Below are 15,521 nucleotides of genomic sequence, written 5' to 3'. Positions count from 1 at the left end.
AAAGCCTCTGCCTTCACCTCGGGTCATGATCTCAGGGTCCTGGGATGGAGCCCAGCATCAGGCTCTCTGCTCAGCAGGGAGCCTGCTTCCCACTCTCTCTGCCTTCCTCTCTGCCTACTTGTGATCTCTCTCTCTGTCAAATAAATAATAAAATCTTAAAAAAAAAAGATATGCTCCTTGAGAAGATCCAATTTCAGAAATGCTATTAGGGAAGAAAGCATCTTTACAAAGGTATTCACAATTGTTAATACTTTAAAATATATATAGAGATAGATAGATACCCAAAATGTTTGCAGTGCACAGAAATTATACCTCTAAAAAACCTGTTCACAATTAGGAAGACAGAGGACACTATAAAGGACTCACACCATTTTAACACATGAGATAGTTCATACATCAACTTCTCCCATTCTGTAAATGAAAAAAATAATAATAATACATAAATGCACAAACAAACCAGAGACCTTGGTGTCCTCACTCCCATGCTAACACCAGAAGTCATGAGCTTCAGTGGAAAGAAAAGTCAGTTCGATAAAAGTGTGTGGGAAACAGAACTGGAAGCTACCCGCAGTCCTGAAGCAACATCAGAGGAGAAATTTCCCCGAGTGTGAAGACACAGGACCGCAAGGAGGGGACCCGGGCCCTGACCCCAGAATGGGCATCCAGGAGGGAGACAGGAGGTCTCTGATTCAGTGCTGTGGGCATATGGGGTGAGAACCTTAGGTGTGGAACCCTGAAAACACCACTGTGGCAGAAAAAGAAGGGAAAAGGGACCTTTGGTGTCTGCCAGACACAGGGGAGTAGGAAAAAAGGAAAGGAGAAACAGCCCACCTCCCACCATAAGTCAAGAAAAAAATGCATGACACAAAAACTAGACAAAACAATCTAAATAACACATAATATTACTTTTCATAACCAAATAAAAGAACCACTGACTGAATTACTTATTTTGAACAAACCTAAAAAATATATATATATATATATGATATTTGATATTAGAAAAAAATAAAAAATAAAACACTGAAATGCTTAATTATTTTATAGATCACTGTGGAAAGATAAATCATGAGCATTTAAACGACCTATACTTTAAAATTAGGGCCTTACAGATAGATTAGCATGTCCTCCACACAAGGGTGACATGTACATGCATGAAGTGATCCACATATTTACAGGTGGTGGTGATGTCCCCGCATCAATGTACACACTTCATGCCAGTGAAGGGAGCACTTTCAAGGGCACATGTTCTGTGATTCAGTCCTTGTGAAATGTGCCCAGTAGGGAGCTCACTGCAAACAGGAGGGAATGGGGGCCACAGAAGGCTGAGCTCAAGGGGACGCTGGCCTGACTGCTGCAAATCAGAGGTTTCTCTGCAGGTGATGGGAATATAAATTTAATCCTGATGGTAGTTGCTCAATTCAGTTAAATATGCTATAGACTATTGAATTATTCACTTTAGATCCGTGAACTTCATGGCATGCAAATTATATTTGTTTTGGTTTTAGGGAAAAAAACAAAACAAGAGGAAGTTACTGCCACTCTCCTTATAAAGTTGTTCTGTGCCCTTTCAGTAAGACACTCAGCCCCTTCAGGGTCTCCACGGCTTCCATGGTTGTCAAACACAGTCATAGGAGTGACCATGGGGAATAGGGGCAGGTTTTTATCTCGGGTCCCCATGGTCCTGCAAAACTGTGTCCTTGTTGATGCTGTCATGCCATGCTAATCAGTAATAATCAGCCTCGTCCTCAGGCTGCAGGCCAGAGATGGTCAGAGAGGCAGTATTCCCAGAACTGGAGCCAGGGCACCAAGCTGGGATCTCTGAGGACCTGGTGGCTCTGAGCATCACAGTTTTGGTGGCCCCATGATAAATCTGTTAGCACCAGCCCACATAACATGTTCCAACATGGTTGCTATTTCCAGTGCAGGTGGGAGTGACTGTCTGTCCCACAGACCCTGACATGGAAGCTTCCTGTGTCAACAAAGACTGTGCCCAGGACCCTGCAACAGAGCAGTGGGGTCACATACAGGTTAGTCTGTGGTGATTTTCCAAAAGGGGTTCTTAAAAAGAGGCAATAAATAGCCTGGGGCTCCCCATAATCACTCCCCCTACTTCCCAGAGCCAGTCACCTGAGCAGAGAGTGAGAAGGGTGATGAAGAGAAGGGTCCAGGCCAGGGTGGAAATGCTCCAGTCTCTGTTTCTGAGCCCACAAGTGAGAGGCCTGCACAAAGCCTCTCTTATCTTCTCCCCTCCTGGAAGAGCAGAGAGGACCCCTTCATTCAAGTCACTCCCTCTTTTGGGGTCCTAGGACTAAATTTGGAGACAGCTAAGTGTAAGGCCAGGCTGGAGAACTGCTCCTGGGCCCTCGTAAGGGGAGGAGATGGCACAAGGCAGGGTTCCAGGCCTGGGCTCCCAGCTGAAGCAGCCCCCCACCCTTGAGTCCCACAGGGATAAGCCCACTGAGTCATCTGCTACCTCAGAGTCCAGACATCCTGGAGCTGAGCTAGAGAGGGATGCTGGACTTCAGCCTGCCTGGATCATCACCCACCCCCACACAGAGGCAGGGGCTTCTCATCTCCTGGGGGTTCCTCCCTGTGCTGCAGGTGTCACCACACCTCAGTCCTTGCTTAAAAGAAATGGCCTTCTCAGCATGAATCACCCTATGCTCCTCCCTCCCCTTAGATAGTCATGTTTTGGGGGCCATAGGTGAGTGGCCCCTTAGGAAGGGTGTATCCTGCACTCAGTGAGAAGTAACGAGGGCATCCATGTCCCTTCACAGGCCCTATGGGAATGACTGGAGGGACAACCAACCTCTTTCTCATGCCAGGATACCTCCCATCACAGCTAACCAGTCCCCATTACGTTCTAGTCTTTCTTGATGGGACAGAGTTCATTAAAAACAGTGTGGAAGGAATTCTTCAAGGAGAGACTGGACTATAAAGAAGTGAAATGTGGTTCTTCTCTGTCTCCTCTCTGAGAGCACTCATAGGATCATCAACAACACAGCCCTCCCAGGATGTAAGCAGGAACCCGGAGCCCTGAGGGGGGGACACAAGAAGTGAATGGGTCTCATGCACAAGAAACTATGTTCTTTCAGATGGCACTGTACATTTGGGGACATGCAGGGTGGGAGTTTCAACGACATCACTCAGTCTCATGATTCAGAAATTCCTGGTGCTCTAAACCATCTGTCCTCAGTCTGAGATGTATTTTAATTACTCCCCAGATCCCTCTCTAGTCCTTCAATGTGCCAGACATGGTTGTGTTCATGCTGTAAATATTAACAGTTTCTATCCCAGTTATGTTATCTAATCCAGTCTGCACTGATAATGGCATATATATATATATATATATATATATATATATATATATTATGTTTCTCTCCAACACCTCTCACTTAACATAGATCTGTATATCCTATCCCTTAAAATGCATAATGGTTCTGTCTGAATTTCACATAAAATATCTGATCATTGTCTTTCATAGAGCCAGATGATAACCGAACATATGTCCATGATCTTCACAACTTTTTCTCCTTCCAGCACTAAGTGGAACTTGCTGATACTTAGCTGCTGTTCAGTAATAACTTTTGGATTAAAACAAATAGATCAACAAATGAAAAATTAATACAAATATCCACCTCTCTAACTTATGGCTAAAATATCTATCTCAAGCTTCATTTGGACCATCATCATCAAGTGAAATTCTTAATCACAGACATGGGTGTAATCTTAGAAATATCCTTATATCTCAGACACAATCTCTAAGTAATTCCTAAATCCAGTACTCTCCACAACAAAAAAACATTAAAATGTCCATGTTACCACAAGCATCTGTGTATTCAGTGCATTTTCTATGAAAATTCCAATGTAATTATTCTCAGGAATAGAAAAAAAATCCTGAACTTTGTATAGAGCCAGAAAGACCTCAAACTGCCCAAGCAATCTTGAGAAAGAAGAACAATGTTGGAGACACCATACTTCCTGCTTTCACATTATATTATATCACTATAGCAATGAAAACAGTATCATATTGGCCTAGAGCACACAGATCTATTCCACAGAATTAGAAAGAAATAGGAAGGAAGGAAGGAAGGAAGGAAGGAAGGAAGGAAGGAAGGAAGGAAGGAGAGAGAGAAGAAAGAAAGAAAGAAAGAAAGAAAGAAAGAAAAAAGAAAAGAAGAAAGAAAGAAAGAAAGAAAGAGAAAGAAAGAAAGAAAGAAAGAAAGAAAGAAAGAAAGAAAGAAAGAAAGAAAGAAAGAAAGAGAAAGAAAGAAAGAGTTACCCTTGACCATCATGGAGGGCATAGGCTGAAAACAGCACCTTTGTGAGGTCCCTGGAGTAGAGCTGGCATGGATTTTGGAGGGAATTCAGATAAGAATATGTGTGAATTATAGAGAGGCTGCCCCAAATGAGATCCTTATGTTCTCACTGATGTTTTCTGACACACTTCTGGAGACAAAGCTTGCATGACTGGACACCCTGCAGTGAGCACATTAATACTCATGTCATGGTAGGCACAGTGCATCCACATGGTCAATCTGGATTAGGAAGCACAGCCCAAAGAATCCTCCCACATGGGACAGGCCTCACCTGCCAAGAGCCCCCATTTATGCCTTCCTCTGCTCTCTGCTGCTTCCTGCATTGACATGGGCTCCTGGAGCCCTGGCTCCTCTGCCAAATCCAGGTAACCCATCTTCATATCAAGTGCAGAGTTACTGCATGGGATGATGAAGAATTCTATAAATGGCTAGTTGTGATGTGTACACAGTGTTGAGAGTATACTCAATATTTCTGAATTGCACATTAATGAGTGATTGAAATGATACATTTTGTTTTAAGTATATTTTAGTAAATATGAATTATTAGTTGAAAATCAAATTACATTTAAGAAGCTGTATGCATACAAATATCCTCCACATCCTTATATGTGTGACCTTTTCTAAATTATCCTCATTACTAAAAATGTGCAACATTTTTAAAAATTATTTTTCCTATAGATACCACATATAAATAAGAAATAAAAAACAGCATTTGTCTTTCCCTGTAGGTCTTTTTCCTTAGGGTAATGTCCTGCAGCTCTGCCCATGTTGTCACACATGGCAGGACATCTTCCTGGAAAATCTCATGCAGTGGACTTCCTTTGTGCACAGGTAGGAATGACCTTGTTCATAGTGCCCCATAGCACCCATACTGTGTGGATCCCATTGTGGCAGGAAAGGGGAGGAGGACACAGTCAGTGCCTGTGGGCTCAGGAAATCTGCTGCAGGGGATCCTGTTGGCCCTGAGAGTGTCAGGTGAGTGTCCTTTACATGTGTGGGATCTATTTCAACCACCTTGCCTACAACAGGCTCAGCATTTTATAGCAGTGATGGAACCTTCCCCTTACTCCCACAAGCCCCTCTGAGAGGTCTGCTGAGTTCCTCCCAGGGCTAACTACCCTCTCTGACATCACAGCTGAAATGATAGAACCTAGTCTCTGTGCCGAGCTAGCTGTGCCCCTGGAATGCCTCCTGTTCTGAGTCCTCACTCAGCACCAATCTTAGTGCCTTGTTCCTGAGCCAGAGAGCTACTCAGCCATCCCTGAGCACAGGAGCCTGGAGGGAAGGAGGGTATTTGCTCTGAGACCTGGAGGAACAGGGACCATCATGTGGTGGACTGTCCACCAACTGGGATGGTCTTTAGTCTCTTACCAGGAAAACTAAGGAAAGCTTATGTGTCTTTATGAAGAAAATAATGTCAACTCAACAGGCTCTGATTTTTACACTTGGATGACCAGGCAAAATTTCCGCAAAGTTTTTGTTTTTTTTTGTTTTTTGTCTTTTTTTTCCCCCCTGAGAGTTCACTTAGGTTGCATAAGAAACTGGAAGGACACTGTGATCAAGAAGGTATTTTCAAGTATCATCTGTGTTTTCTAAATAACTAGTTATTTTAAATTGCAAGAGAGTCAGAGTATAAGAGTCTGAGCAGGCTGAGGTGTTTGTACCACTTCCCCATCTGTGTGTGTCACTCTGACCGTTATCTCTGTGCCCAATAGAACAGTAATAGTCAGCCTCGTTGTCAGCCTGCAGCCCAGAGATGAGCAGAAGCCATGCTTTGGCCATGGCATCTTTGGAGCCAGAGAAGTGGCTGAAAACCTGAGTCCTGGTGCTTATCTGAGTCTGAGTAATAGTACAGGAGACACTGGGGAGGGATCCCTGGCTTCTGCTGGTACCAGTAAATGTAGTAGCTTCCAACACTAAAGCCACTGCTCAGGATGCAGGTGAGCCTGGCTGTTGTTGCCAGAGATGCAGACATGGAGTTTAGTTGGGTCACCACAGGTTGGCACAGGGAACTGCAAATACAGACACTCATGGGTGATGGAACCCTAAGTGGAAAAAGATCTCAAAATGCCGAATATGGAAAGAATCATTTGGAGAGCCCTGTGTCCCTGAGGCCTTCCCCTACCTGTGCAATGAGACAGGAGCATGAGGAGGACAAGAATCCAGGCCATGGTGACACAGACCCTGGTCCCCACAATGGGCTGGGCTGGCCCAGGCTTCCTTTCCTCCTCCACCCTCTGGAAGAAGGGGCTGTTCATGCAAATGGGGTCAATCCAGTGACTACCCAGCCCTTCCCTGAGTCCTGGTGCTGGAGCTCAGCTCACACCACACAGTGAGGAGCATGTAGGTTGCACTCAGCCCTGGGGACAGCCTCAATATGAAACACCTGTTGAGACCACACACAGGTCCCTGCTCAGGGGACTCTGCCAGGCCAGGGAGGACACAATACTAGTCCCCAACAGGGGGCACAGGGTCCAGTTTCCAGGTCAAGGCTCCTTTGAATGAGTGGTTTTCATTATGCCGCTTTGTAGGATCCCAAGGGTGGTCCCACAGCACCTCCTTGCAGGGCACACACCTCACCATTGCATTAGGCCTGAGAACCCAGCCTGTTTCCTTGGTTCACCAGATTCCTGTGGATTCATCCACCAGTGATCTGAATCAAGGATAATGTGATCCCATAATGCTGTCCATGAATACTGTAGCATTTTTCACTCTCAGAAGGAGTCCTGATCTATGTGAGATGCAAATGTTTACCTCAATTAAATGGTAAATGTTGGCACCTGGCAGAAGATACTGCAGACATCATATCACTGCCTTGATATGTAATTTGGAATATGCTTACCTTGTGAATGTTTTACAACTCCTGTGCATTATAGCAATGGATTCCAACTTCTGTCCAAAAAATTGAGTTTTATTTTAATCTGCTATTTAAAGCTAGTTTTATGACTTACTAATTTAAAAATAAAGAGAAACAATGAATCCATGTTTGATGATGTTATTTATCAATTTTATGGATTGTGCTGATGATATAAACATGTTTATACAAACCTAGATCCTGAATATTTTCTCCTTTCTATTTTTATAGCTTTATGTTTTAGAGTTATATCTATAATTCTATAGTGACTTTTATTTTTATAAGAATCTCAACAGGCTTTAATATTGCTAGTGAACAAAACCCAAAACAATACTGATTCTTATAATTTGTTTCACTTTTCTATGCATAAAAAAGTTAACAGTTTTTATAGTCTACAGTTAATTAAATTTATGCACACATTCATTAATTGTTGTATTCATCATTGTATTTTGAAACCCACAGCTTTCCTTCTTTCTTCTTGTTAAAGGATACATCTGATTTACAATAGACTCTTTTAGTCTTTGTGTTTTGGAAACTGTTTTGTCATCACTCTGCTCCCCTTCCCCCCTTGCTTCACAATCCTACCAGCCAGCCCAGTGGACCTACCCAGCTCCCTCAGTCCTGAGCCAGTCTTATCTGGCAATGTAGGGTTCCTGCCCCATGGTGATATTGAAGCAATGGCAAATAGGCAGCTAAGCTATCAGTGGACAGTTTGATTTAATTCCTGGTCATAAACCATGCTGTTTTTGCCTGCCAAGGACCACAGCTTCACACAAGCCTCATATCAGATACAGTTGGCAATGGCTTTTCAGCCTCTTTTCCTAGATAGTGGAGTCCTGGTGTGGCCTCTGTTTTTTGGCAATGACCCTGGCTGCATATGATTATGCTTAGACCCGGTGACCCTACAGAAGGTAAGCTCCCAGCTTCCATGGCCGGTTCAGAGTCCAGTTTCAGTAGCTAAGGTTTTACACTTCATGTTACTGTCCTGTTTCCTAGTGCATGGAGATATATAATTTGTTTTTAAAACTTGGTCTTTTTTCCTAATTTTTTGTTTGTGTATTTTGTTTAGTGACTTATTTAAATAAAGTGATAATTTTGGATGAGATTCATTTTTCTCTATGGATATTCAACTGTCCTGTAGTCACTCTTTCAAAGTCCATACTTCTTACTCTGAAAATCTTCTGCAACTTTGTCAAAAATACTTACTCATTCTTATGTGGGTCTTTTTCTGCAATTTCATTTATGTTACATTGTGCCAGCATGTCTATCTTCCATCCATACCAATGTCTCTTGTTGTGATAGGAATTGAATTAGACCTTCATACAATTTGGGAAGAATTGATATTTCTAAGATATGGAGTCTTCTAATTCATGAACAGAACATGTCTCTATATTGTTTTAGATCCACTTTGATTACATACATCAGCAATTCAGCATCTATGGACTGTACATATTTTGTTAAATACTCAACTATTCACTTCATGATTGAGTGGGTTTAAGTGTTATTTTTAAATATTTTTCATGTGTTTATTGCCAGCATATACACATCTAAATGATCGTTCGAGGTTGATCTTGTGTTGGTTGATTTTCTGCCTTCACGAAATTACTTATTACTCTTTGAATTTATATATTCACATAGATATTTGTAGCTTCCTTTGTATTTTTCCTATAGGTCATTTTCTTTCCTTTTCTTTCTTTCTTTCTTTCTTACTTTCTCTCTCTCTCTCTCTCTCTCTCTCTCTCTCTTTCTTTCTTTCTTTCTTTCTTTTTCTTTCTTTCTTATTTTCAGCATAACAGAATTCATTGTTTATGCATCACACCCAGTCCTCCATGCAATACATGCCCTCCAAAATACCCACCACCTGGCTCCCCCAACCTCCCACCCCCTGCCCCTTCAAAACCATCAGACTGTTTTTCAGAGTCCATAGTCTCTCATGGTTCATCTCCCCTTCCAATTTCCTTCAACTCCCTTCTCCACTACATCTCCCCATATTCTCCATGTTATTTGTTATGCTCCACAAATAAGTGAAACCATATGATAATTGACTCTCTCTGCTTGACTTATTTCACTCAGCATAATCTCTTCCAGTCCCATCCATGTTGCTACAAAAGTTGGGTATTCATCCTTTCTGATGGAGGCACAATACCCCATACTGTATATGGAACACATCTTCCTTAACCCATTTGTCCTTTGAAGGGCACCTTGGTTCTTTCCACAGTTTGGCAACCATGGCCATTGCTGCTATAAACATTGGGGTACAGATGGCCCTTCTTTTCACTACATCTGTATCTTTGGAGTAAATACCCAGTAGTGCAATGGCAGGGTCATAGGGAAGCTCTATTTTTCATTTCTTGAGGAATCTCCACACTGTTCTCCAAAGTGGATGCACCAACTTACACTCCCACCAACAGTGTAAGAGAGTTCCCCTTTCTCCACATCCTCTCCAACACCTGTTGTTTCTTGTCTTGCTAATTTTGGCCATTCTAACTGGTATAAGGTGGTATCTCAATGTGGTTTTAATTTGAATCTTCCTGATGGCTAGTGATGATGAACACTTTTTCATGTGTCTGATAGCCATTTGTATGTCTTCATTGGAGAAGTGTCTGTTCATATCTTCTGCCCATTTTTGATATGATTGTCTGTTTTGTGTGTGTTGAGTTTGAGGAGTTCTTTATAGATCCTGGATATCAGCCTTTTGTCTGTACTGTCATTTGCAAATATCTTCTCCCTTTCCGTGGGTTGCCTCTTTCTTTTGTTGACTGTTTCCTTTGCTGTGCAGAAGCTTTTGATCTTGATCAAGTCCCAAAAGTTCATTTTTGCTTTTGTTTCCTTTGCTTTTGGAGACATATCTTGAAAGAAGTTGCTGTGGCTAGTATCAAAGAGGTTACTGCCTATGTTCTCCTCTAGGATTCTGATGGATTCCTGTCTCACGTTGAGGTATTTTTATCCATTTTGAGTTTATCTTTGTGTATGGTGTAAGAGAATCATTCTTACCAGATAATAGGGTCGACTGTCTCTTATTCTTCTTAGTCTTATGCCTTTCATTGTTTATCTTGCCTTGTAGTTCTGGAACATGTCTGGAAAGTCCAGTCCAATGTCAAACAGCAGTGTTGAGATTGGGCATGATTGTCCTGGCCCTACCTGAGAAGGAAAGCTTTTAGTGTTTCACTTTTAGTGTTTCACTTTAGTTTTCATGTGTGTGAGCTGCATGTGTTTTATAGTTGTATAGTTCTCTACAGTTTTATACCTTTCTTTATCAAGCTGAAAATGTGTTCCTCTATTTTTCATGCTCTGAATATTCTTTTTCATTTATTCATTCATTTCCATCCATTATCATGAGTAGGTTTTGAATTATGTGAAATGCTCTTTCTCTATTGTTTGATGAGATCAAGGATTTTTTCTTCTTTAGCTGGTTAATATAAGATACTAGATTGTTTCATTTTATAATTTTAAACTGGCCTTGCATTCTTACAAAAGATCCCATTTGGTCATAGTGTGTACATCTTGAGATTAATATGTGTATTTTTTTCTAAAATTTTCTTTAGAATTTTTGTGTCTCTATTTGTGAGAGATATTCCATTTGTTTGTTTGCTTTGTGTCCAAGAGCTATTGGTAACAGCTACAACTGAAAAATTTAGAGTCGTTACTTTAGGCAAATTAGCATTCTGAACCACAAGCAAGGAATGTGTAGTCATTTATTCATGTTTGTATTCATTTCTCTTATAATGTTTTATAGTTTTCCATGTACAGAACTTTTGCTTTCTCTAAAATTTATTCATAGGCATTTCATAATTACGCCATTAATGATGGCATTGATTTTATTTTATATGTTCATGGTTTATTACTCAATATAGAATACCATTTATTCCATTATATTTATTTATTCATCCATTTCCTACCAGAGATGATCTTTGTTTTCCTTTGTGTCTTTATTGTCATGTGTCCAAAAAGGTCTTACCATGGGGCAGATGGCAGACATAGGCCCTAGAAGCCTTCTATTGCAGTGGGCCCCACAGACTGGTGAGTTCACAGTTCTCATGAGATTGGAGATTGGAGAACTTCTAATGTGGGTCACAGACAGTTGGTAAGGGACATCTGGGAAGCCAGAGTGCAGAATTAGTGGCACAGGTCAAAAACGTAAACGCTGTTAGAATTCTCACTTCAAAAAACTCAGTTCATGGTCTAAGTTTTCAGGGAACACGTTAGACTCATACTAGGTCATTCACCAACCTGAAGAATACATCAGTGCAATGAGGTACACTGTAAGCACCACACAATCCCCAACCCCATGGCACATCCCCCCTAGGTATTAGTGTGGCTAAAAGAGACCCAAAGGTTAGCCAGAAAAAGAATTAATGAGTTTTTTTTTTTTTCTTTTCATTGTATATCCTAATAGCTTGGCTTTGTGACCAACGAGAATATTCTTTCTGGTTTCTACCATCTGGAAACTTACATTATCAGGAAAGTTGGAGGCCAGAGTAGGAATCTAAGTCTCTCTCAGTCTTTCTTTCACTTTCTCCTTCTCTCTTTCTCCCTGTCTCTCTCTGTCTCTTTTGCTATCTCGGTCTGCCTGCCAGTCACTGATGGGAAAATCTTATGTGGTTCTGGTAATATGAATATTCTAAATGGGAAAATCAGAGAAGCATAGAACAGCTGTTGTCAGTGACTGGGGGAGAGGAAATGGATAATTGTTGCTCAGTGAGTAGAAAGTTTTATTTATGCAAGATAAATATTCTCCAAAGATGTGTGATACAACATAGCAGCTCTAGGTAACAATATAGTATACTTTAAAATATATTAATGAAATAGATCATACGCCATGCATTGTATAACAAAACAAGAACATAAGGGACACACAAGTGGCTCAGGGGGTGAAGCCTCTGCCTTCAGCTCATGATCTCAGGGTCCTGGGATCAAGCCTACATCAGGCTCTCTGCTCAGCAGGGATCCTGCTTCCCCTCTCTCTCTACCTGCCTCTCTGCCTACTTCTGATCTCTCTCTGTCAAATAAATAAGCAAAACCTTTTTTTATTTTTTTTATTTTACTTCTTTATAAGTAAAATATTTTTAAAGGTTTTATTTATTTATTTGACTGACAGAGATCACAAGTAGGCAGCGAGGCAGGCAGAGAGAGAGGGGGGAAGCAGGCTCCCCGCTGAGCAGAGAGACTGATGCAGGACTCAATCCGAGGACCCTGAGATCATGGTCTGAGCTGAACATAGAGGCTTAACCCACTGAGCCACCTAGGAGCCCCTAAATAAGTAAAATCTTGAAAAAAAAAAGAACACAAGAACATATATGAAGGGGATAGATAAGTTTAGTACCTTGATTGTATTGATGATATCACAGATCCCCCATCATCAAGATGTGTATGTTCAAGAAGCACGTGTACAATGGGTAGCATGTGTGCATGCATTATGCTACAATAAACCTAAAAAGTAGAAGAGAAAAGTCATCAAATTTCCATGTTTCTGCTTCCCCACTTTCACATTTTTAATTTTTAATTCGTGCTTTTACTTCTGTTTCAAGACTTCAATGTTATTGCCATCATTTTGTAGAAATTTCTATTTGAATATATTCCTCAAAATTTCTACAAAAGTAGTGTTGTTTTTGCATAAAATATTTTCAAATTCAAATTGATGTCTTCAGATATTATATGATTTATATATTAGTCAATCAGGGACTCATAATATGCAGATTTAATATTTAGGGTTTTTTTTTAACTTTCTCATTCTTGTTTTTTTTTTTGAGATTTTATTTATTTGACAGAGAAATATCACAAGTAGGCAGAGAGGCAAGCAGAGAGAGAGAGAGGAGGAAGCAGGCCCCCTCCCTCCCTCCCTCCCTCCATGCTCCCTCCCAAGCAGAGAGCCCAATGTGGGACTTGATCCCAGGATCCTGAGATCATTACCTTAGCTGAAGGCAGAGGCTCAACCCACTGAGCCACCCAGGTGTCCCTAATATTTAGGTTTTGATTAAAGTGGTATAGTCAGTTGAACCAATCTGGTCCTCAGTTTCCCTATGCTGAGCACACTGCAAAGAAAATAAAACATATTTTTGAGTGGAACATTATGAATGGTACATAAACACACACATGCACACACACGTGTGTGCACGCACGTGCGCACACACACACACACACACACACACACCGTGAAGCAGTACATCCATACATGATAGTTGTGTATCAGCAGAGTTTAAATTTATTATTCTTGGTAATTCCACCCAGACATCTTTACAGATAACTCTTGTAAACAGGTCCATATAGGCATTATTTCAGGCTTTCCTCTCTTAAATAAATATATAGTTGATCAAATGCATATCAGCTTTCCACAGCTGTGATTAAATGATGTTACAATGTGATTGTTCTACATTTACCAAGAAAACAATGAGAACATCTTTCAAAATCTGCAAAGTACCTACTTCATTCATTCGAATAGATGCTCAGTACTCCAATGGACTTCAGAAAAAAGAAATAAAGGGTAAGCAAGCTGTTGTTGTTGTTTTTTCCTGTTTTACAACTTTGCTGAGTGAGAATCCTCCAAGTATTTTTTTCCCTATATGCAGGATTTTCTGTGGATGAGGAGCCTAAAAGTGGGAATGTATGGTGCAGCTCTGGAAATAATCTAGATGTAGGAGTATCCTGGATGAAGACATAGTGAATGATGATGGTCAAGGTCACAAAAAGGCAGAGCCTGTGGGTGGAATGCACCAGTTTGTGAAATCCAACCTTGAGAAATGGAGGGCAGGGACTTGTCTGGGAGCAGGTCAGGCATGAGGGAGAACAGGGATCATGAGAGTTTGAAGAAAGGCTACCTGGGGAAATCAGGAAGACCAAATGAATAAAAACTGATCAGGAATGAGATTATCCAGGAGTTAACCAGCAATGTCTCTGTGAGTGAGAGAAAAAGAGAAGTAAACATGATGTATGGAGTCCACACTGGGTGATGAGGTGGATGTAGTCATTTTTTTAAGATTTCATTTACTTATTTAACAGAGGAGAGAGAGAGAGAACAAGGAGGTAGAGAAGCAGGCAAAGAGAGAGGAAAGAAGGCTCCCTTCAGAGCAGAGAGCCTGCTATGGGGCTCTATCCCAGGACATAGAGATTATGATCTGAGCTGAAGGCAGATGCTTAACCCGCTGAGCCACCCAGGCACCTGGATGTAGTCATTTGATTTCATACCTATTAGAGAATTTATTGGATTACCTCTTTTTCAAAAGTTGTTGTGTATATAGTGTTATGTGTATATAACAATAGTTCAGGACACTAATTGGCAATAGAAGGTGAGGGCCACCCATCAATACTTGTAACAGATCAACAAGTGAGGTGTATGGGATGTCAAGGGTGAAGTGGACTCAATGATGGAGAATGTGTAGAGTAAGAAGACCTGGGGAAACCATATCAATGACGAGGTTGTGGATGAGAACCAAACCTGAGAGGATGAGAGAGACCCGCACTCTTCTATCATTCTAATAGTTTGTTTATGATCAAAATAAAAATATGATTTATTTCCAATTGCTCTTTAGTATCAAGATGACAAGGTAGGAGGCAGAGTGTGAAGGTGGACTTCCGGTCCTAAGTGAAGGTAGCTGGGAAGATATTCATGACATAGAAGAAATGACATTTATGCTCTCACTTACCCTGATGCTTTCTTCACTTTCACACACTCCCTGTTATTCCTCACTTACTAAAAATCACGGGTCGTCATTATCATCATCACAATCCATGCCACTTTCTCCTCAAGGGTTAGTGCCCTCATTTCACTAACTCCAACTCCATGGAATGCACCATGCTGCTCCCTCCCCCATGTCCCCAGCTGCCTGTGGCCACAGGTGCACATGGCCTTGCTGACTGCTGCTCTATGAATGTGTGAGACACGCTCTAAGATGGTCCTAGTTCATATACTCTGTGACCCTTCATTTCTCACATCCCTCTCTGTACTCCTCTGTAATCTCTCCCCATCTGCAGTACATCCACAGACTTTCTTCAATTTCCTTGAAGTTAGAAAGTATCTTCCTATCCAAAGTCCAAACTAGAAAACAGAAGCTAGAAGACAAGGTATATGAAATCATCTACTACTTGTTGACATGTTTTTAGTTTGTTTCCTTATTGAAGACAAAAATAAGATGCTCACCATTTTTTGTTTGTTTGTTTTTGTTTTTGTTTTTTCAAATATGGTACATATTCTTCAGGGAATTTTATAATTTTATTAATATACAAATTGCATACATCTCAGGATGTTTCTTCTTAGTGTAACAGCCCTCTCACTGGTGTTAAGAGGGGACTTGCTTCAACCTTACACACTCCATATTTGCTGTGCTAAGTCTCTTTGTCTGTTTCATAACTAC

At 41.0% G+C, this 15,521-nt stretch overlaps 1 pseudogene; it reads right to left on the bottom strand.

Annotated features, from left to right (window-relative positions):
• Positions 1–561: 561 nt before the first annotated feature.
• LOC116882717 lies at positions 562–6,522 on the bottom strand (annotated as a pseudogene).
• Positions 6,523–15,521: the final 8,999 nt, after the last annotated feature.

The sequence above is a fragment of the Lontra canadensis genome, unplaced genomic scaffold (genome assembly GCF_010015895.1).
Source record: "Lontra canadensis isolate GAN:19392208 unplaced genomic scaffold, GSC_riverotter_1.0 scaffold87, whole genome shotgun sequence".
NCBI lineage: Eukaryota > Metazoa > Chordata > Mammalia > Carnivora > Mustelidae > Lontra > Lontra canadensis.
Note: the sequence above shows the minus strand (reverse complement) of the source record. Positions and strands in the feature narration are given on the sequence as shown.